The sequence below is a fragment of the Anomaloglossus baeobatrachus genome, chromosome 3, assembly GCF_048569485.1.
Source record: "Anomaloglossus baeobatrachus isolate aAnoBae1 chromosome 3, aAnoBae1.hap1, whole genome shotgun sequence".
Classification (NCBI taxonomy): Eukaryota; Metazoa; Chordata; class Amphibia; order Anura; family Aromobatidae; genus Anomaloglossus; species Anomaloglossus baeobatrachus.
Window position 1 is genome coordinate 343077630 of NC_134355.1, and position 22905 is coordinate 343100534.

At 43.3% G+C, this 22905-nt stretch overlaps 1 pseudogene; it reads left to right on the forward strand.

Moving 5' to 3' along the window:
* The first annotated feature begins 11493 nt into the window (after positions 1 to 11493).
* LOC142297912 (U6 spliceosomal RNA) lies at positions 11494 to 11607 on the forward strand (annotated as a pseudogene).
* Positions 11608 to 22905: the final 11298 nt, after the last annotated feature.

Sequence of the window (22905 nt, forward strand, 5' to 3'; positions counted from 1 at the left end):
GCCATTTTCTTGGCTGAGAGATCGCTATCGATGAGCTATTTCTCTTTACTTGGGAAATCTTCATGGGGGATCCTCGACTCGAACCGATGACCTTTCGCTTGGTAATCAACCTAATAACACACTGAGCTACTTGGAAATGTGAGTACAGGTTGTAAATTGTAGTAACAGGAAGTAAAATATTTTTCAAACGCTAGAAGCAAAACATTAACAATGCAGTGACCTGACACGAATTTGCATAACTAATCATATGCTGAATAGTTGTTGATCAAATTTAAGTATGAGCTAGCCAAGATGATTGTCTCTAAAATGATGGTAGTCTCATGCTCAAAGCTGTAGTGGATGGTGAGATATGGAGTCTGAAAGTCAAAAGTTTAAAACATTGTTACCATTTTGTTTGGCAGTGTACTTTCAAAGATTGAATTAAAGACAGACAGATAGCCAGATAGGCAGATGATGTACAGATAAATACATAAATAATCTTAATAAAAATATGGATCAATATCAAATTGATATACAGGCAGATAGATAAATAGAAAATTTCAATGTCCAGCTATTGCCAAGCTTTTTTGGATATATTTTACATTTATAAATTGCTGTGAACAATTAATCCTAAATGTCACTATTTTTTGTGTTGCTTTGAATTTTAGGTGTTTTTCTCACTGCACTTTTTATAGCAATCTGCTATTGTTTGAAGGCTTTCATCTTCTCTCTGGAATATAGCCCAGATAGTGGATTTAAAACGAATGTCATTCACCAAAATACATTTATTAAGACAGTATTACCTAAAATCCCTGTGTAAATAGTATTAGAACTATGCAAAGCAGCTCCATCCCTCCAGGACTTTTTTTTTCCATCAAAATCCCACTTTCCAAATTCATTGAATTTTCTAAACATTTCTATCTTCTATTCAGCTTTAAAATTGCCATTGGTTGCCAGTAGTTCTGCCTAATTCCTACAAAAATATTTCTATTATGGTAACTTCACCGAGGCTGAGAAACAAAACCCCTTCTCCTGGTATTGGCTTCATTTCACCTCTTCTTAGCCTCTACTTGTTTTAATGTTTGCTAGCAGAAGAGACAGCCCAGCCAACTCAAAAGAGATATTCTTTTTGTCAACTATTGATCTCTGTCTCTGTTCCAAATCCAGCAGTATTGGCTCTTAGGATTACTATAATGCTGCAATCATTCCTGTTTAACATTCAGATTCATGGAGGACTTTAAGACGCTCACATCAAAGGAACAAAAATGTCCTTGAAACAATCCATTTTTATTCACTAAAATATCAATTATGCTGAGATGTTTTAGGCAGAACTTGTATTATCTTAGCTTAAGTAGTAAAGAACGCCATTCAGAAATGTGTTAAAGTTTCACAAAAGTAGGTTACAAACAAGTAATATAATGTTCATAGTAAGAAAACGTCAATCTTCAATTTAGCACTACTGCATTATTCTTTCTTATCTCTTTCATACATTTCTTGCTTTTCTAAAAAGTAAACAAAAAAAAATCAGGGTGTATCTAAAGTAGCATATTCTTGGAGAAATGAGAAATATATATATATATATATATATACATTATATATATATTTATATACATACTGTGTGTATACATACTGTATATGTATGTGTATATGTATATCTGTGTTTATGTGTATATATATATATATATATATATATATATTTGTGTATATATATATATATATATATATATATATATATATATTGGTTTATACTTGTATATTAATCTCATTAATTGAGCACTAACATCATAAGAGCCCAAAATCTAAATGTTTTATGTATCGTTACTGTTCTAAATAAAGACGTAATGTTATTAGGTGATAACACGCAATCATGAATATTATCCAAAGAACTTATTTACTGGCATTGTAAATGAAGTCGTTGAGTGCTTTCTTACAATATCATACAAAGTTACAATATCCTATCTATCAATCCAATTTTCTATATGTTAATAAATAAGACATTGAAGTCATCCTATTGGCTTCTGAAAATAATCTAGCCATAATCCTATTTTGGTATGTAAATCCTGTTCCTTTTCTTTAGGTTGATACACATCCCGGTTCTCAAGAGCTGCTTATAACGGAGGTCATTTTAATTAAGTAATGAATTCATGAATGGTGCATTACAATTAATAGCGATATGAATTAATAGAGGGAATTAGAATAAGGATATAAACTTAGGAGCCTGGAGCGAGGGAAAGTAAATAAAAGGATTGTATTCGGAAGATTCCTTGGGTAGAAACCTGCTGTTCTACTAAGCCAGAAGTATTTCTTTTACTTAGAAACTATCTTATATTGTTATTGTTATTACAACCTTAATTTCAAAAAAGTTGTGCTGCTGTGTAAAATGTAATGAAAAAAAAATTGAGTGATGTGAAAATCACTTACAGCTCTATTTTATTCACAAAAGAACAGAGATCAGAAAGTGAAAGTTAGAATTTTTCCAATTTCATTTAAAAAAATTACTCATTTAGAAATTGATGGAAGCAAAAAATCTCAAATATGTTGATGACAGGTTTAGTAAAAGGCTCAAAAGTAAGTGATACTAATAAAAAAAGTTACATGACTGTTTGCAAAAAGAGAATGCTAGAGAGGCAGAGTCTTTGAGAAGGATTGATGGTCAGAGTTTTACCAATTTGTGAAGAAATGCGTCTATAAATTGTGGAAAATTAAAAAAACAAACATTTTGCAGCCTAAAACTGAAAAGACTTTGAATATCACTGAATGGACGGCAGGAGCGGTGAGAGTCCTACATCAGATAAGAATGGGAAAACATTCCTTTACGAAAAATCAAGCGATTGGTCTCATCAATTCCCAGATATATACAGACTGCTGTGAAAAAAGGAATGCTGCACAGTGGTTGACATAGCCTTGTTCCAAAATTTTTTATATATGTTGCTACCATCAGTTTTTGAATAAATTAATGAAATGGAAAAATGTTCAACTTCCGTTATGTGTCCTATGTTCTGTTTTGTAAAAGATATGGCTACCAAAAGTTTCCAAATCATTGCATTTTTGTTTTCCTTACATTTACATGGCGTTCCAACTTTTTGGGAGTTGAGGTTGTATATAATCTACAAAGATAAGTCATATAGTTTCTACTATTGGTAAAATATTTCTCTACATTACAATATTTGATACTTTGACACACCTCTGTGTCTGAGTATTGAGACTAATGTGTTCAGTGGCAATTTGTTTGCAGCTTGCCAACAGCCAATTTCTTTGGTGCTATCTGACACACAGCTTTGTGCTCTAGACTCGCCGAGTTTCATGGTGGCATCAGACACTGTTCAGACCACAGACTCTGACACACCTCACTATACTTTATCTGGTGCTTCTGAGTTGCACAAGCAGGCTTGAGCATCGACCAGCTGTGTGCTAATTACTGAATACACTAGCAGGAGTTGATTTCTGCCAGCCTGCTGGTTACATTTTTGATCACATGTTGTAGGAAACATATCACAAGTATTCCATGCCTTTTTAAAATGGAGGAATTTATCTTCCTTTGCTGACTATAGCTTTCTGCTACATTGGTCTGTGTGCTGTTGTTTGTTGTTTTCCAGTCTGGTGATTTACTGCGTGCCCCTTGGTATGCAGTGGAATTCTTTCTGTCGTCTGGTTATATCTTCCTTGCCAGGGCAGGCTCGAGGTTTTTGTGGTCCCTGAGATGAAAGAGTCTCATGGGGACCCAACCACACGCAGGCATGCACGTACACAGATACGTGTATATGTAAATATACATATTTGAAGACAAAGTCACAAAAATACATATGAACAGACATAAATATTTACACAGTCATGCACACTGACATATATAGAGACACACAGCCTCACTTGCTTGTCTCCCGTCCAGCAACTCCTTGATATGTGGCTGTGCAGGGCACTCTGCTTGATGGCCGTCACTTTAACAGACATGGTCGAGCACAGTACCCACTGAGACTGCTGTATATACATCACATTTGGGGCTGGGGCTACAGTATATACATCACACGTGGGGCTGGAAGCTACAGTATATACATCCCAGGATGGCTTGAGGCTACAGTATATACATCACAGGAGTTGCTGGGGGCTACAGTATATGCATCACAGGAGGGGCTGGGCATAGACATTACTGGGTGGAATGCATATTACCAAGGGAACATACACATTACTAGGGGCATACACATTACTTAGGGACATACACATTACTGAAGTGCATACACATTATTGGGGAGCATACGCATTACTGGAGGTATAGATATTACTGGGGGCATTGATATTACTGATGGCATACACGTTACTGGGGTGGTGGACATACAGTTCTGGGGGGCCCATAAACCTTTAGGGTGGCCCTTAAAGTTATTGGGGCCCATACAGCTTTCAGGTGCCCATAAAGCACTGGGGGGCACATACAGCTGTGAGAGGGCCTATACAGCTCTGGGGGCCCAAACATCTCTGGGAGGCCCAAGACAGTTCTGGGAGACTCATGCAGCTCTGGGGGGCTCATAAAGCTCTGGTAGGCACATACAGCTCATGGAGGGGCAGATATAGCTCTGGGGGGCTCATACAGCTTGGGGGAATACAGTTCTTGGGGCCCTTACAGCTCTGGGAGGCCCATACAGCTAGAAGGGAGACAACAGAGGCAAATACAGTTCTGGACCTGGACAATGCTGCCTGGCGCTGTGCTGCAGCTCCCTTCTCTCTTCATTTGTGGGATGGGCGCGCACATCGCGTGCTAGCTCTGCCCACAAGTGAACTTCAATACACGTGCATGCAGCATTCAGCAGTGAAAGCTGGATGCAAGTGCCAAGTTTAAAAGAACTGATCACTGCCAATGACGACAATGAATGGACCCCTCTGGCTGTCCAGGGCCCTGGCACTTGTCCAGGTGCTCCAGGTGCTGATGCCTGCCCTGCTCTCTGCTTTACTTTTCTTCCTTATCACTTGTTGTCTGGTTACTTTCTGTAAGCATGCTGTGTGTTAGTTTTGGTTTCTCCTGCTTGTCTATCACTCTTGGTGTTTACATGCTACTGTCCCAGGCCACCCTGGGGTAGGTAAAGAGGGGGTGCTAGATCAGACTGGTCAGGAGCAGGGGTAGGAAGGTGGCCTAGACATCGTCACCATCATACATATCTCTGGCATGACGGACAGCTAGGACCCCCTAGCCTGAGGGCCAGTTTAGGAGCCCCGGTCCCCTGATATCCCCTGCTGCCCCATGAAATATCACCTCAGATTCCTTAGGTTACTATAGTTTGCACCTACTGCACCACAAAGTCTTGCTGGTTAACCCATTGTTTGTTGTAAGTGTTACAAACTGTTATTAGATTATATTCACATTGCATTATATTCTGCTGTGAATTCTGCAACTTTCATCTATAGCCATAACCAAACATTTTGAAATTGAGGCACATTTTGGTTTTGCTGTTTCAGTATCTTTAGATCTTTTAATTCGAAAATTTCAACACTTACTAAAGATATTCTAAGCACTTCATAGTTTCTAAATTTTTATTGACAAATATGTCAAGTTTATGCAATGATTCAACGTTTAGAAATTAAAACTTAACCTTTAATGTTAAATCAAGTTAAAAAATCTCAGAGGAGAAAAAGTGTAAAGTGAGAAAAAAATCACATAGACGTATCTATCCAGCAGTGTCCACTATTCAAGACAGAGATTGGAATAATCACAACACTTAATATATGGGTAGTCATCAGAGCCAGTTGATCCCTTTTTCTAGACCATCAGGGAGGAATCCCAGTTCAAATAATCCCAATTTGAACCTGTCCAGCTGATCAAGATGTCTATTGTGCCCCAATGCTCCCACCCTTACAAGGGCAGTCCAAAGCTAGCCCTATGAAAATCAGACCCTATGCCACCTTTCTGGCATTCCAAAGAGTATCCTCAAAAAGTGGAATCATCATGGGAATATGCTCAAGCAAGAGGTCATATAAGATAAAGTTGAATTCATTGGTGCCATTCAGTCTTCTGTTTTAGAAGGTCATGTTAAGTCTTATGCTTGCTTGGGTCAGTCTGTTATAGGGCTAGCTGTGTACTGCCCCTGTAAGGGCTTAAGCATTGGGGCCCAATAGACATCTTAATCAGCTTGACAGGGTCAAATAGGGATTACTTGCTGATGATTTGGAAAAAGGCATCAACTGCCTGAGGTGCCGACTCTGATGACTACCCATATCTGAAAGGGTGAGATTGTTCAAATTTCTGTCTTGAATAGTGGATACTGCTGGATAGATACATCTATGTGAATATAGAAATAGGGATATTGCAGGATTTTTGTGTGTTTGCTAGTGGCCAAGAGATTTGAACGCAATTTTAATAGTACATTAAAAGTTAAGTTTTAATTTATTGTGAGTGGACCCACACCTTTGGGTTAAAAGCCTCCACTCAAATGATCTGAGGATGATTAACTGTTGGCATGTTACAGGACTCATAGCAGTGCTCACTTTTTCTTCTCCGGATAAGTGTTGTACTAGATGTCCAAAACAGTCTGAAGGAGGCTTCATCAAGGAAAGTAACTTTGCAGGAAGTACATGCATTTGCAAATAAATAATTAAAAGTGGGGCGTGCAATATTATTCGTCCCCTTTAAGTTGATACTTTGTGGTGCCCCTTTTTGCTGTCATTACAGCTGCAAGTCGCTTGGGGTATGTGTCTATCAAATTTGCACATCGAGAGACTGAAATTCTTGCCCATTATTCCTTTGTAAACAGCTCAAACTGAGTGAGGTTGGACAGAGAGCGTTTGTGAACAGCAGTTTTCAGCTTTTTCCACAGATTCTCGATTGGATTCAGGTCTGGACTTTGACATGGCTATTCTAACACCTGGATACATTTATTTGTGAACCATTCCATTGTAGATGTTGCTTTATGTTTGGGATCATTGTCTTGTTGGAAGACAAATCTCCGTCCCAGTCTCAGGTCTTTTGCAGACTCCAACAGGTTTTCTTCAAGAATGGTCTTGTATTTGGCTCCATTCATCTTCCCATCAATATTAACCAACTTCCCTGTCCCTGCTTAAGCAAAGCAGGCCCAAACCATGATGCTGCCACCACCATGTTTGACAGGAGGGATGGTGTGTTCAGGATAATGAGCTGTGTTGCTTTTATGCCAAACATATCATTTGGCATTGTGCCCAAAAAGTTCGATTTTGGTTTCATCTGACCAGAGCACCTTCTTCCATATGTTTGGTGTGTCTCCCAGGTGGCTTGTGGTAAACTTTAAATGACACTTTTTATGGATATCTTTGAGAAATGGCTTTCTCCTTGCCACTCTTCCATAAAGGTCAGATTTGTGCAGTGTATGACTGATTGTTGTCCTATGGACAGACTCTCCCACCTCAGCTGTAGATCTCTGCAGTTCATCCAGAGTGATCATGGGCCTCTTGGCTGCATATCTGATCAGTCTTCTCCTTGTTTGAGATGAAAGTTTGGATGGACAGCCGGGTCTTGGTAGATTTGCAGTGGTATGATACTCCTTCCATTTCAATATGATTGCTTGCACAGTGCTCCTTGGGATGTTTAAAGTTTTGGAAATCTTTTTGTAACCAAATCCGGCTTTAAACTTCTCCAGAACAGTATCACGGACCTGCCTGTTGTGTTCCTTGGTCTTCATGATGCTCTCTGTGCTTTAAACAGAACACTGAGACTATCACAGAGCAGGTGCATTTATACTGAGACTCGATTACACACAGATGGCTTATATTTATCATCATCAGTCATTTAGGACAACATCGGATCATTCAGAGATCCTCAATGAACTTCTAGAGTGAGTTTGCTGCACTGAAAGTAAAGGGGACGAATAATATTGCACGCCCCAATTTTCAGTTACAGTCATATGAAAAAGTTTGGGCACCCCTATTCATGTTAACCTTTTTTCTTTATAACAATTTGGGTTTTTGAACAGCTATTTCAATTTCATATATATAATAACTGATGGACTCAGTAATATTTCTGGATTGAAATGAGGTTTATTGTACTAACAGAAAATGTGCAATCCGCAGTTAAACAAAATTTGACCGGTGCAAAAGTATGGGCACCTCAACATAAAAGTGACATTAATATTTTGTAGATCCTCCTTTTGCAAAAATCACAGCCTCTAGTTGCTTCCTGTAGCTTTTAATGAGTTCCTGGATCCTGGATGAAGGTATATTTGACCATTCCTGTTTACAAAACAATTCCAGTTCAGTTAAGTTTGATGGTCGCCGAGCATGGACAGCACGCTTCAAATCATCCCACAGATGTTCAATGATATTCAGGTCTGGGGACTGGGATGGCCATTCCAGAACATTGTAATTGTTCCTCTGCATGAATGCCTGAGTAGATTTGGAGCGGTGTTTTGGATCATTGTCTTGCTGAAATATCCATCCCCTGCGTAACTTCAACTTCGTCACTGATTCTTGCACATTATTGTCAAGAATCTGCTGATACTGAGTTGAATCCATGTGACCTTCAACTTTAACAAGATTCCCGGTGCCGGCATTGGCCACACAGCCCCAAAGCATGATGGAACCTCCACCAAATTTTACTGTGGGTAGCAAGTGCTTTTCTTGGAATGCCGTGTTTTTTTTGCCTCCATGCGTTATGTTAGGCCTTTTTGTATGACCAAACAACTCAATCTTTGTTTCATCAGTCCACAGGACCTTCTTCCAAAATGTAACTGGCTTGTCCAAATGTGCTTTTGCATACCTCAGGCGACTCTGTTTGTGGCGTGCTTGCAGAAACGGCTTCTTTCGCATCACTCTCCCATACAGCTTCTCCTTGTGCAAAGTGCGTTGTATTGTTGACCGATGCACATTGACACCATGTGCAGCAAGATGATGCTGCAGGTCTTTGGAGGTGGTCTGTGGATTGTCCTTGACTGTTCTCACCATTCTTCTTCTCTGCCTTTCTGATATTTTTCTTGGCCTGCCACCTCTGGGCTTAACAAGAACTGTACCTGTGGTCTTCCATTTCCTTACTATATTCCTCAGAGGGGAAACTGACAGTTTAAATCTCTGAGACAACTTTTTGTATCCTTCCCCTGAACAACTATGTTGAATAATCTTTGTTTTCAGATCATTTGAGAGTTGTTTTGAGGAGCCCATGATGCCACTCTTCATAGGAGATTCAAATAGGAGAACAACTTACAAGTGGCCACCTTAATTACCTTTTTTCATGATTGGATACACCTGCCTATGAAGTTCAAAGCTCATTGAGGTTACAAAACCAATTTAGTGCTTTAGTAAGTCAGTAAAAAGTAGTTAGGAGTGTTCAAATCAAGAAATTGATAAGGGTGCCCATACTTTTGCACTGGTCAAATTTTGTTTAAATGCGGATTGCACATTTTCTGTTAGTACAATAAACCTCATGTCAATCCAGAAATATTACTGAGTCCATCAGTTATTAGATATATGAAACTGACATAGCTGTTGCAAAAACCCAAAGTGTTATAAAGAAAAAAGGTTAACATTAATAGGGGTGCCCAAACTTTTTCATATGACTGTATTTATGTTTTAAAAAGGTTTAAAATAAGCAATACATTTTGTTCAACTTCACAATTGTGTCCCACTTGTTGTTGATTCTTCACCATAACATTAACATTTTTTTCTTTATGTTTGAAGCCTGAAATGTTGGAAAAGGTTGAAAAAATCAAGGGAGCCGAATACTTTCGCAAGGCACTGTATTACCCTGTTTGCCACCACACCAGTCCAATGGGATGAGCTTGTGGATGCGCCACTTCTGGGGCTGCTGTGGCCTTCTATTTTTAGGCTGGGTAGAGCCCAATAATCGTGGTCCCCCCCAGTCTGAGAATACCAGACCACAGCTGTCCGCTTTACCTTGGCTGGTGATTTCATTTGGGGGGGACCCTACGTTTTTTGGTTTAAATTATTTATTTAATGTAATTTAAGATAACAACATTGGGGGCCCTCTGTCTTGGATTACAAGTCAAGATGAAGCTGCTAACTGTGGTCTGCAGGCTGCAGCCATCTGCTTAACCCTAACTGGGTACAAAAAATAGGGAGGACCCCATGTCATTTTTTTAATTATTTATTTATTTTTTGGCTAAGTACAAGTCTAAACACCCTTTAGTGCCACATGAAAGGCACTAAAGGGTGCAATATTACAAAATGCAGGGGAGTGGGACATTATATATGTCTTTCTCATCTATCTATTATCTATCTATCTAGCTATCCCTCAAGCTATCTATCATCTATTTAGCTCTCCCTCTAGCTATCTAGCTATCGATCCCTCTATCTATCCATCTATCTCTCTATCTATCTATCTATCTATCTATGTTTCTAGCTTTTGACTGTATGTAACCCTCTTTCCGTTTTTTTTGTGATCCGCTAAAAAAACCCGGAAGGTACACGGACAACACACGAATGACACAAGGAACGTATGCGGAACAGATACAGATGTCACAAGGATGCATCCGTGGAAAAACAGGACTATTTTTTACAGACCGTAAAAACGGGACACTTGTGTGAATGTAGCCTAAGAAGTTGTTAATGTTTTCAGGCTTACAAAATTTTATAGGGTTCCTAATTCTCAAACTTAATGAAACAAGCTAAGTGCATGTCAGAAGTATCTTTACTTATTATACTATGTATTCTTTTATTTTCTTTCATGTAAGAAATCCCTATTTCTCTGACGCCTCATTGGGGGACACAGGACCATGGGTGTTATGCTGCTTATCCATAGGAGGACACTAAGTAGATGGAAAGATGTTAGCTCCTCCCCTGCAGTATACACCCCCTGGCTCAGCCAGGCTACTTCAGTTTTAGCTTAGGTTCTATAGGAGGCACATCTCTGCAGACTACTGCAGCAAGAATTTTTTGTTTTTAGAGGGCAATGGTTCCTTTGGGGACCGATTTCCCAAAACCATCAACAGGCGGGAACGCGGAGTATCACCTCCCCGTACCCCTCCTGCGACGCTGGATCCTGGGCTGTTACTCACTGGACGACAGGTCTCATGGCACTGATTTTCCAGAGCCCAGAGCAGATGAAAACTTCCTCAGCCCCTCTTGCAGGCTCTGAGTTGATACACGTTCTGCACAAAGTGTGACCAGGCATCAGACTGCCATCTCCACAGGAGCTGAGGTGAGATCATTCCGATTTTTCCAGAGCACAGAGCAGATGAAAACTTCCTCACTCCCTCAGGGCAGGGTCTGACTTGATACAAGTTCTGCCAGCAGGCGTCAGAATCTGCACACTGGCTCCCTGACAGGAAATTGGAGCAAAGGTCACACTGACTGGATGCACATGGGCTGTGATCGCGGACTCCTGCATAGCATTCCACCTGTGGCGGGGGGAGGGGAGAGCTTCCAGGACTTCGCAGGTGTGGTACACTTATAGAGGTTTTTCTGTCCACCATTGTTGTGCAGGGCTGGAGGTGGGAAGGGGAGTCCCTTCCCACCATTTTTTTTTCGTTTATTATATTTTCTCTTGCCTTCTTGTCAGAGCTAAGCCCCGTCCCCTCCAACACTCGATAAGCCACGTCCCCCTCACACAGGGTGCTAGCTTCGGCAGCACATATGCTCAAATGCAGAGCTACACAGAAGATTAGCATGGCCCCTGCACAGCAGGCCAAGGATGACGTGGAAATTCGTGAAACATTCAACATCCTCCTTCCCACAGGAACTGTGACACAGCCCTCCCCCCCTCCTCCTATCAGTGTTCTGGGTGAGTTATAGCCTCACTTGCATATTAGCTATGCAGAGCATTGCTCCCTCATTACAATCAGTTTGTGGCTCATCAGCCAGGGGCTGCAGTCACATGTTTTTATGCCCTGCACAACTACAGCAACAACTATAAGACGCTGAGCTACTAGGGGATGATAGCACCTCTTCCTTCTGTGAGTCCGGTGCCCCTGTAGCTTACCCCCCCCGCCACCACCGCAGCAACCGCTGCCAGTCAAGAGCCTACGGCTCCCAGTCCCCCGGAATGGGCACAGTTCCCAGAACCTAGTGCTGGCTATGCAACATCGTCCTCACACCCCTCGGGGCCCCTGGACAGAACGCAGCCTGATAACACCTCTATAGAGGGTCCTTCTGATAAGAATCAGCCCTCTGCTTCACTGGTTGCAGATCAGAAAAAGGGCATGACCCCCATGGTTCTCCCTCTGGAGTACACAGATGGGGTTCTCCCACATGTTCCGCAGTCTCTGAGGAGCCAGAGGAAGGCGAATGATGTTTGTACCAGGATGATTCCTTGATTTCAACCTCCCCGAGCGATCAAGCTACGATGGACTTATTGCAACAATCAACCAAAACTCTGCATGTGGAAGATCTCCCATCCACTATTACTGACCCTGCGGTCTCCTTTTAAAAGGGTGAAGAAACCTCCCAAAAAAAAAGGGGATTTTAACGCCGCTTCGGTATCCATAAACTCATGGAGTCCCAGTACCCCTTTGGCTTAGCTGTCTCTAAGGACTGGGCTGATCTGGCCTTGGTGGACCCTCACCCAGCTTCCGCCTGCCTGAAGGACCACTCCTGTCTTTTACTTGATGGATCCTCCTTCAAGGACCCAACAGACAGACAAGTGGAGCAGCTCGATCGCTCTGCCTCAAGGCCGCGGGTCCCTCTCCCCTTCCATGTGGGTCGCACAGGCACCAGGACTACCAGTTTCCCTCAGACCCTCACAGATGTAACAGTTCACCTTGCTGCGGTGGCAGAATACCTCATGCAGGCCTCCCTCGGCGCTGCTACCTGCGCAGTTATTGCCGTCTCAAATACCATAGCCATCTGTAAGGCCCTCTGGTTCCGATAATGGAGAGCGGACTCTGTCTCTAGGAAGCCTCTCACAGTACTCCTTTCCAGACTGATGGTTTGCCGATCATCTGGACAGGCTCTTTTTTTGTCTGACGCTACTGGAGGAAAAGATTACCTCCCTGCCCCAACTCTAGCCCAGGATGTTTTTTACTAGACACGCAGGGCTCAACCTTCTCAGCCCTGCTCGAGTCCACCTTGTCCTGGCAGCCTAGACAAAGACCGAGGAGTCTCGTTCTCCTCCATCTGGGCCTCCGCCTCAGACCACAAATGGGTGTGATACCTTGTGTCTTCCGGTTACCACATTGAATTCTGGACCCAATCCCCTGGTGAGTCTTTTCTCTCAAACTCCACCCAAAGGCTCCAAAACACCACGAGGCCTTCTCCTCAGCAATCCACTCCCTCCAAACGGCAGGGGTGATGGTACCTGTTCCGGATGGCGAGAGGTTCAAGGCCTTCTATTCCAACCTCTCGTGGTCCTCAAAAAAGGACGGGTCAGTTCGTCCCATCCTGGACCTCTAACACCTGAGCAAACATGTGCACGTAAGGAGATTCAGAATGGACTTCCTAGGGTCCATTATTACTTTTATGGTCGAAGGAGAATTCCTTGCCTCCCTAGCTAACAGGGACGCGTACCTGCACATACCCATCGCTCCAGCTCACCAAAAGTTCCTCCGCTTCGCGGTTCAGGACTTCTTTTTTTTTCATTTGTGACCCTACCCTTGGCTCTGCCACAGCACCATGGGTCTTAACTAAGGTCATGGCGGCCGCCATGAGTGCCCTTCATGCCAGGAGAGTGGCTGTTCTGCCTTGCTTGGATGACCTCCTCATCAAGGGCTCAACCAGAGTGCAGATCTCTGTGGGCACCCTATCCCGCTTAGGGCGGCTTCTGACTCCAGTCAAATCATCCCCGGTCCCGTCAAAATCCGTCACCTCCCTGGCCATGTCCCTGGACACTCTTCGGGGCTTGATATTTTCCCCTCAAGACAAGGCGACTGCTCTACAACAAGCGGTACACTGCCCTCTACGTACTCCTCTCGCTCCAACTATTCAGTATGAGAGTGCTAGGTAGGATAGCGGCGGCTATAGAGGCAGTGCTGCTCGCTTAGCCACACCACCGCCCACTGCAGCTTGCGCTTATAGCTGCCTGGGACAAGAGCCCCTTTTCCTTGGACGAACTTTTCACCTGACACCTTCAGTCAGGTATGCGCTTTGCTGGTGGCTTCAGTCCTCTTCCATATCGAGAATGAATTTTTCTCCCCAAAGTGGACTGGCTACTCCTGACCACGGACGTCAGCCTCTTAGTCTGGGGAGCAGCGTACTGGCTCCACACTGCTTCGGGACGTTGGACACCCCAGGAATCTTCCCTTCCCAGAAATCATGCTGAAAATCAGCGCGATCTTCTCGCGCTCAGGCCATTCCCCCCTTCTGCTAGCAGGTCGTTTGATTCGGGTCCAATTGGACAATGCAACAGCTGTGGCGTAGGCCAATCGGCAGGGAGGTACCAGCAGCAAGACAGCTTTTCTCGAGGTCCTCATGATGCTCATCTGGGCCAAATCGACGGGGGTCTGTGTTTTCAGCATTACACATACCGAGAGTAGAGAACTGGGCGGCGGACCTTCTAAGTCGCCAAGGACTGGCTGCCGGAGAGTGGTTTTCTCCACCCAGAAGTGTTCCCACACATCTGCACTCACTGGAGTACACCAGACGTGGATCTAATGGCCTCAAGGTTGAACGCAAAGGTACCCGCGTTCTTAGCCAGGTCACGTGATCCACAGTCCATTGGCGCAGATGCTTTAGTCTCCTGAAGTCGTTTCAGTCTGCCTTACATGTTTTTCGCCTCTGCCCCTGCTGCCGCGAGCAATCAGGAAGATCAAGGAAGAAGGAGTCCCGGTGATACTAATAGCACCGGACTAGCCCAGGTGCGCCTGGTATGCTGAATTAGTACAATTTCTCATGGCGCCTCGTAAGCATCCCAGACCTGCTGACCCAAGAGCCAATTTCCCATCAGAACTCAAGAGCCCTGAAGCTGACGGCCTGGCCATTGAGACCTGGACTTTAACAAGAGCGAGATTCTCTCCTGCGGTCATCTCCACCATGTACAGTGACCGAAAACCGACCTTCATCCCGTTTTTACCACCGTACGTGAAAAACTTTCCTTTCCCAGTGCAGGGAATCTAATGTCCAATCTATGCCTCTAGCGATCCCCAGAATTCTTGATTTTCTTTTTGTAGTCAGGTTGCAAAAGGGGTTGGCTCTCAGCTCCCTTAAGGGGCAGGTTTCATCTCTCTCGATATTCTACCAATACCGCCGAGCTTGCAATCCGCAAGTGAAGACTGTCCTCAAGGGTGTTTCCCATATAGTTTCCCTGTATAAACGGTCGCTGGACCCATGGGACCTCAATCTCGTTTTGGACGGTATCCAGAGGTCCCCTTTTGAACCTCTTAAGGAATCTTCTTTTGCTCTTCTCTCCTGGAAGGTAACATTCTTAGTGGCGATTACGTCCATCAGACAAGTTTCGGAACTGGCAGCACTCTCTTGCCGCGAACCCTTTCTGATCTTTCATCAGGACAAGGTGGTTCTACGTCCCCTTCTGGATTTTTTTTCCGAAGGTTACTTCCCCGTTTCATAGGAACGAGGACATTGTTCTGCCTTCCTTTTGTCCACACCCAGTCTTTGGGGTGGAAAGGGTTCTATATTCGCTAGACCTTGGGAGGGCTTTCAGATATTACGTACCTAGGACAGCCCCTTTAGGAACATAGACGCCTTGTTTGTCATTCTTGAAAGGCCTAAGAAAGGAGAGGCAGCTTCATAGGCAACGCTGGCTCGCTGGATTCGCTCTGTGATCCAGGAGGTCTACCGCTTGCAATTCAAGCCCATTCCTTGAGGGCTGTGGATTTATTCCACGTGAGCAGTTGGCGCCTCTTGGGCCATTAGGCATCAGGCTTCAGTGGAACAGAGGTGTAAGGCTGCGACCTGGTCTTGCCTACATACTGTTTCAAAGCATTACTGAGTCGATACCCAGGCTTCGGCTGAGGCGAACCTAGGTAGGAAAATTCTGCACGATAGTGGAGTACCTATCTCAGTAGGCGGTCCTGGCTATCTGGGACTGGTTCCTAGTCCTTGGGTTGCGTTGTTTATTGTTTACCCACCCATGGACTGCTTTAGGACGTCCCATGGTCCTGTGTCCCCCAATGAGGCGTCAGAGAAAAATGGATTTTTGTGTACTCACCGTAAAATCGTTTTCTCTTAGCCATCATTGGGGACACAGCACCCTCCCTTTCTCCCTGTTGGGCCTTAGCTTTTTTCTGTCTCAGTACTTTTTTGTTATGAGTATTCACTCACGTTTTTTGTTACTTGTTCTCCTACTGCTTGTGTACTAAAACTGAAGTAGCCTGGCTGAGCCAGGGGGTGTATACTGCAGGGGAGGAGCTAACATCTTTTCATCTACTTAGTGTCCTCCTATGGATAAGCAGCATAACACCCATGGTCCTGTGTCCCCCAATGATGGCTAAGAGAAAACGATTTTACTGTGAGTACACAAAAATCCGTTTATTTATGCATGGTATGTCTATATTCTTGGCCACAATGGTGGCTCAATGATTAACACTCTTGCTTTGCAGTGTAGAGGTGATTGGATGTGTGATGCCCTGGAGTATTCAGGTCTTCACAGGGTTCTGCACAATCTTTCCCTCCCCGCGCAGGGCTCAAACCCCCATGGTTCTGGGAACCTGACCTGCAGTACTGCCTTCACCAGCATTCACAAATCCTAGTTACACCTCGCACCACACCCTGTCAGGCACACCAGTGGGCTGTTTAAGCTGAAATAGGGCCGCCCACCTAGGGGTCAGGCAGGGAGGTGGGAGGTGACAAGTTAGTCAGCTCCAGGGTAGCAAAGTGAGAGGAGTGGAGTGGTAGCCCTTGAGTTGGGAGGAGCTCTGAAGAAGCTGGGAGTTGTAGCTCTCAGGGGAGAAGCAGATTAGGTTGCAGACGGTAGTCTGGACCTAGAGGAGTCGGACCCCCAGTCGCAGGGGATTGAGGATAGGTGCCTGGGACCTGTCTTGGACAACGGTCAGCAGCTTGGGCCTAATTACCAGTCCGGGACCGAAGGCACGCTGGGGTACATGGACCCTAGGTCGGGGAGAAGCTTCATGCGACTCGGCAATTAACCTGCGGAGAACAGGATCTCTATGGACTGTTCCCACGAAGCTCAGAAATCGGGGGCACTAGCGCAACGAGTGGGATAAAGCTTTCCAAACAAGCAGTCCACTGAAATTCCAAGTGTTAGCTTCTGAGAGCAGGCGCCTTCATTTAGCCATAGTGAGGAGCGGGGCCCGGAAAGCTCCAAGCTGACGGGCCACAAAGGACACTCTACATTCTGTGCCAGGAGGCAAGTCACAGACCACCATGCAGTGCTGCAGGGGACGGGACCCGGACAAGCTCCCCTCAAGAGACAGCGGCAGTCAGAGACTTGGTTTACCCTGTTGTCAGCGTCTGCTTTATTGCTGAGTGAGTACCTAATTAACCCCTGCAACCAGCGAGCCTGCGCTTCCCCTGCATCCCATAGCACCATCCAGAGTCCCAGGGCCTTCCCCTACCTGTGGAGGGTAACATCATTTTGCTGCCCCACTCCATCACCCCGGGTATTCCCAACGGCAGCGGCGGTACTCCCAATTACCGTACACCACAGGTGGCATCACAAACTATACCTATCCCCTGTAAATAATCCCCTTCTTCATTTCAGTGTGGCCCCTAGCCCCCGGGTCCGGAGACCCTCGAGCCACGAGTAATCACCACCCCTGAATCCGAGCGGTTCGACCGCTGCAGGGGCGGCACAGATGTTTGTTCGAGTGTCCTCCCCACACTTCAAAGACATAATGATAGGGAATTTAGACTGTGAACCCCAATGGGGACAGAGGTGGTATTCTCTGGAAAGTGTTGTGCTGTATAAACAATGTATAACGAAGGGTGTAAATAAATAAGACGTTTTTTTTTTCTTTGGAGATGGATGTACAGTAAATCACATGCCTGTGTATTTTCTTCGCTCCCATGAGAGCCAAATAATGTTGGCGGTCATGCCAGAGGACTGTTCTCCATAGCACACAAGCGGTAGGTTCCCAGGGCAAAGATTAGTTATTCCCCAGTCTGCCAGTCTGAAGCTTTTTTTTAAAGAAAATAAAGTGCATAGGTTTTAGTCTTGGAGTCCTGCTCTTAATAATGGGAAAAAAAATCCTAAGGCATTCCTTTTCCAGGGTGTATTTGAGTCCCCCCTTCTAATATTTGGCAGCCCTGGCATTTAGTACATAGGCTTTACTAGTCTAGAAGTCCCCTCTTAATAATGTTTTTTTTTCCTGAGGCATTCCTCTAGATGTCTTACAGAGTGTATTTAAGTCCCTTTTGCTAATTATTGGCAGCCACTGCATATAGTGCATATGATTTACTAGGTATAGAAGTTCCCCTCTTAATAATGAGCAAATTCTTTTGTGGGGTCTCCCACTATGTGTCTTCCAGGGTGTATTTGAGTCCTTTCTTCAATTTTTTTGAAGCCCTTGCATATAGTGCATAGGTTTTACTAGTTTATTAGTCCCAATAATGGGAAAATAAAAATTCTGACGTCTTCATATATGTGTCTTCTAGGGTGTATTGCAGTCCCTCCTTCTAATTTTTGGCTGGCCTGGCACAAAGTGCATAGGCTTTACTAGTTTTAAAGTCCCATTCCTTAATAATGGGAAAAAAATATATATTCTTAGGCCCTCCTCTATGTGTTTTTCAGAGTCTATTGTTGTCCTTCTGTCAGGGAAAGGGGGAGGAAGAGGAAGGAACAGCCCCCCTTTCCACCACCGGACAGAGCACGTGACTCGCTCTCTAGTGCCCCTCTTATAGTCAGGCCAATTATGGAATTGCCCGACAATAAGCAAGGAGGCCGCTATTCTACTATGCTGATGATTGAAGGGTTCTCGGTGAGAGTAAGGTATATGTTCTCTCGACTCCTGCGAGCGGAATATATCTAAACCTCTACTGATCTCACTGAATTCCCCACAATGATCCTTGGTATAAACTTGCTGCCACCAATCGATTACGATAACTATTATGCCGAGCTCACAGACGTGGGATTCAAGATCGAGATAACAGAACAACCCAAGATTAAATTATATTTTTAATCGCCTTAAGGGCACACTAGATACTACAATATATACAAGATGGAATTTACAGAGTATATGTCAGAATACATTTACAGGTAAGTTATGAATCACAAGCAGGTATACAGATGTATCAATTACCTTATTCCCTAGTGGACACAGGGGGCACTGTGTGGCTACACGGTTCCTGAATCTTCCCCCATGTGCACCACACGAGACCACCCGAAGAAGAATGCCCAAAAATGTCTGTACTGTGTTTATCAAACTGGCTACAATCCATATCCCCTCCCACCTGGTGACCTCGCTGGACTGGCCTTCTATTTGTCCAGGGAAAGTATGGATTTTCAGTTTTTGTTCATAGCTCTGCCCCTGAGTTTCTCACATGGAAGATATGACCCTCATTTTTATTGTTGTGAATTGATCTCCATTTTGATAGGAAATATGAGAGTCCTGCGGGCTTCCTGCGGCCAGTTATTAATTATTGAGGGCTACGCACATCATACAATTTTGCCGAAATATGTGTTACGTGCGTCTGGCCCTCAGGCATATGAAAATGTGCCTATCTAATTTGTTTGGGCGACTCACTCCCCAATAATGAAACTTTTCTAATGGCTCTGAAAGGCTGCTAGATTCTGATTGAAGCAAGATTATAAAACTTGTAAGCAGAGGACTTGCCCACCCCTATATCCTGCTGAATGTTCCACTCTGCAGGGGGTTTCCATCTACTTCAGGGACTGTCCTAATTGGATTTTGACACCTTCCCAGTTGCTGATCTCTGGCAGAGCAGGATGTGTGTTCTTCCAGCTGAGCTGTAAGGGGGGTAAGTTGGGGATATGTACTGTGACAGCTAACTGACATCTGTCATAACTCTCATACTATATTTCAGCATAATCCTCACACCTTTCTTCTAATTTTTGGCAACACTTGCACATAGTGCATTGGTTTTAGGAGTCTAGGAGTGCTAATACCTAACAATTTTATCAGAATATGTATGAGTTCCTCCTTTATGTCTAATTAAGGGTGTATCGATATCTCTTCCTTCTATTTTTCAGTAGTTCTTGCATTGTCTGCATAGGCTTTGTGAGCTTCAGAGTCCCTCCTTCATAAATTAACAGGAGGTGTCTGACCATGTCACCCACCCCACATTCCCAGATAAGGTAGTATAATAGTAACATTACAATTACTGATGATTATTGGTGAGTATAGCTTTATTTCCCCTTCTATTATTTTAGCTACTGTAGTCATAGGTGGTGGGAAATACGGTAGGAAATGGACCAGTTTTTAAGGCTAGATTCACATGTTACATTTCTACAGCTTTTTAAAAACAGATTTTTACAGTACCAGCAAAAGCCAGGAGATTTTGTAAATTTAATGTTGACAGTTTTTTCCCTGACTAAAATGAAAAATTGCTGCGTTTTTTAAACAAGCAGCATGTGAACTGTTTCATGTTTTTTTGCAACATTTTTTCAACATTGACAGCAAGACCAAAGTGCAAAAACAGAGCAAAAATGCTAAGTTTGAACATAACCTATGGGGTGAAGGAGGCTGTTACGGGCCGAGATCCTGCCTTGCCTCGGCCGGATTCCTCCCCATCTGCTTCCCGGTCACGGCGTGCCATTCGTCGTTCTGCTTCTCAGTCTCTGAACTGTCACTCAACCCACTGATAATTCAACATGACTCAGTGCCACATTGGGTGACTGAGCTGTCGCTCACCAAACTGACAGCTCTGCATGCAATGATTCCATAGATACAGCAAACAGTAACTTATTGTGTCCTAGATGAGGAATTGTGACAGTATGACAAGCAAATTCTACATTATTTCACACAAAACACAAAAATGGGCTGGACAAAATTGTTGGCACCTTCCTAAAATTGTGGGTAAACATCGTTGTTTCAAGCATGTGATACTCGTTCAAACTCACCTGTGGAAAGGAACAGGTGTGGGTAATATGAAAATCACACCTGAAACTAGATAAAAAAAGGAAAAGTTGATTTAAATTACTTATTTTTTTGCATTGAGTGATTGTGTATGCCACAGTAAGCTTGGAGAACGAAAAGAAAAGAAAACTGTCTGGGGATTTGATAATCAAAATTGTTGAAATATATCAACAATTTCAAGGTTATAAGTCCATCTTTAGATGTCTTGCTGTTTCTTTGTCCATGGTGCACAACATAATCAAGAACTTTACAACCCATGGCACTGTAGCTAATCTCCCTGGATGTGGACAACACAGAAAAATTGAAGTGTAATTGCAATAATTTTCTGGGAGAAATACTTCATTTTCTTGAACAATTTCAGGGGTGCCAACATTTTCATCCATGATTGTAATTGATACAATATTGCATCAGAATGTTTTGATATGGATGCGGTTGCCTTACACAAGTAATTGATTATATTGATACACCTTTAAAATGGAGCTGTTAAATGGTTTTCTTGAGTGCATAGCCTTTTTCATATTGCAAAACTGTGACCTAAAAGCTTCTTTTACAATGTCTTTATTTAATTTTGATAATTTATTTCCCTATTAATTAAAGAGAAAAATATATAGAAATTTACAGCAAAACCTCACTGAAAATTGTTTTGCCATTATTGCTAAACAAATTGGCAAAAAAAGAGTGAACTAATGAAATGTTTGGAAACCTTGAGAGAAGTGTAGGCTTTGTAGATACAATAATATATAAGCAGGTTGACATTGTAACTCAAGCTTCCTAAACAATAAAATGTATGATAGTAAATATGACATGCAACAATTTATAGCAGCACTTAGAGCTGTAAAATACAAGCATAATTTTTACCATATGAGCTTAAACATTCTTTATACTTCCTTTAATCTTTTCCGCAATTGCACTTTCTGTGTGCTAAGATCTTATTTGTGGTAATTCCATGCTGTCAAAAACTTTTAAAATACAGTACTATACAAAGTTTTAGGTAAGTGTGAAAAACATACTGCAAAAATGCTTTAAAAAAAAAATAAGTGTTAGTAGATTTTTTTACTTTTTCAATAAACAAAATGCGGAGTGAAAAACAAAAGAGAAACCTAAATCAAATCAATATTAGGTGTGACCATTCTTTGTCTTATGTTTTCCTTTCAGATTTCCATGTTTCTAGTACATGTGACATCGTTCTCACATGTACTGGAGACACGTATACATGAATATGGTGCTGCTTAAATGTCCATGTTTTCCCATGGACCCATGTCCATGTGAACCACATGGACACATGTCTGCTTTTTACCAGCAGACATGTGTCCATGCAAGGGCCAATATAAGTCTATGGATCCACATAAAACACGTACAGCACACTGCAGTAGCAATCGGGGTAATATATGGGGTTAATGGCAGCTGTGATGTAAAAGAATCACAGCTGCCACTAAACCCTGGATAAGTAATGGGGAGGGGTCTATGAGAACACCCATCACTAATCCTGTACGTAAAAAGAAATAAACACAAGTACACAAAAATTTTTTTTTAAAGAAAACAAACAAAAAACACACTCTTTCTCTAATTTATTCACCCCCAAAACACCAAGGTCCAACTTAATCCACACGACAACATCTAACAATGATCCCGCTCTGCTACATACTGAAGTCGCAGTGTGCAGGCACATTAGAGAACATGACTGAGCTATAGCTGTGAGTGGTGATGTCATTGATAGAGTTGAGCGCGGTTCGTGGTTCTCCAGTTCGCGGTTCGAGTGATTTTGGGGGGGTGTTCTAGATCGAACTAGAACTCGAGCTTTTTGCTAAAAGTTCGGCAGCTCGAGTTACGTTCGAGAACGGTTCTATCAGCAAAAGCGTGGCTTTTTACAGTTACAGTGTGCAGGGAGCCATCGCTGGCAGCCTGCCGTAAGCTGGTAACCAAGATAAATATCGGGTATCCAAGCAAAGTACTTTGGTTAGTAACCCAATATTTACCCTGGTTATGTGTGCAGGGAGCCGACACTTCCCCGCTCGGCTCCGCCCCCTCCTGCACTCGGCATGTACACACACACACACTCACACTCACCTGTCCCCAGCCA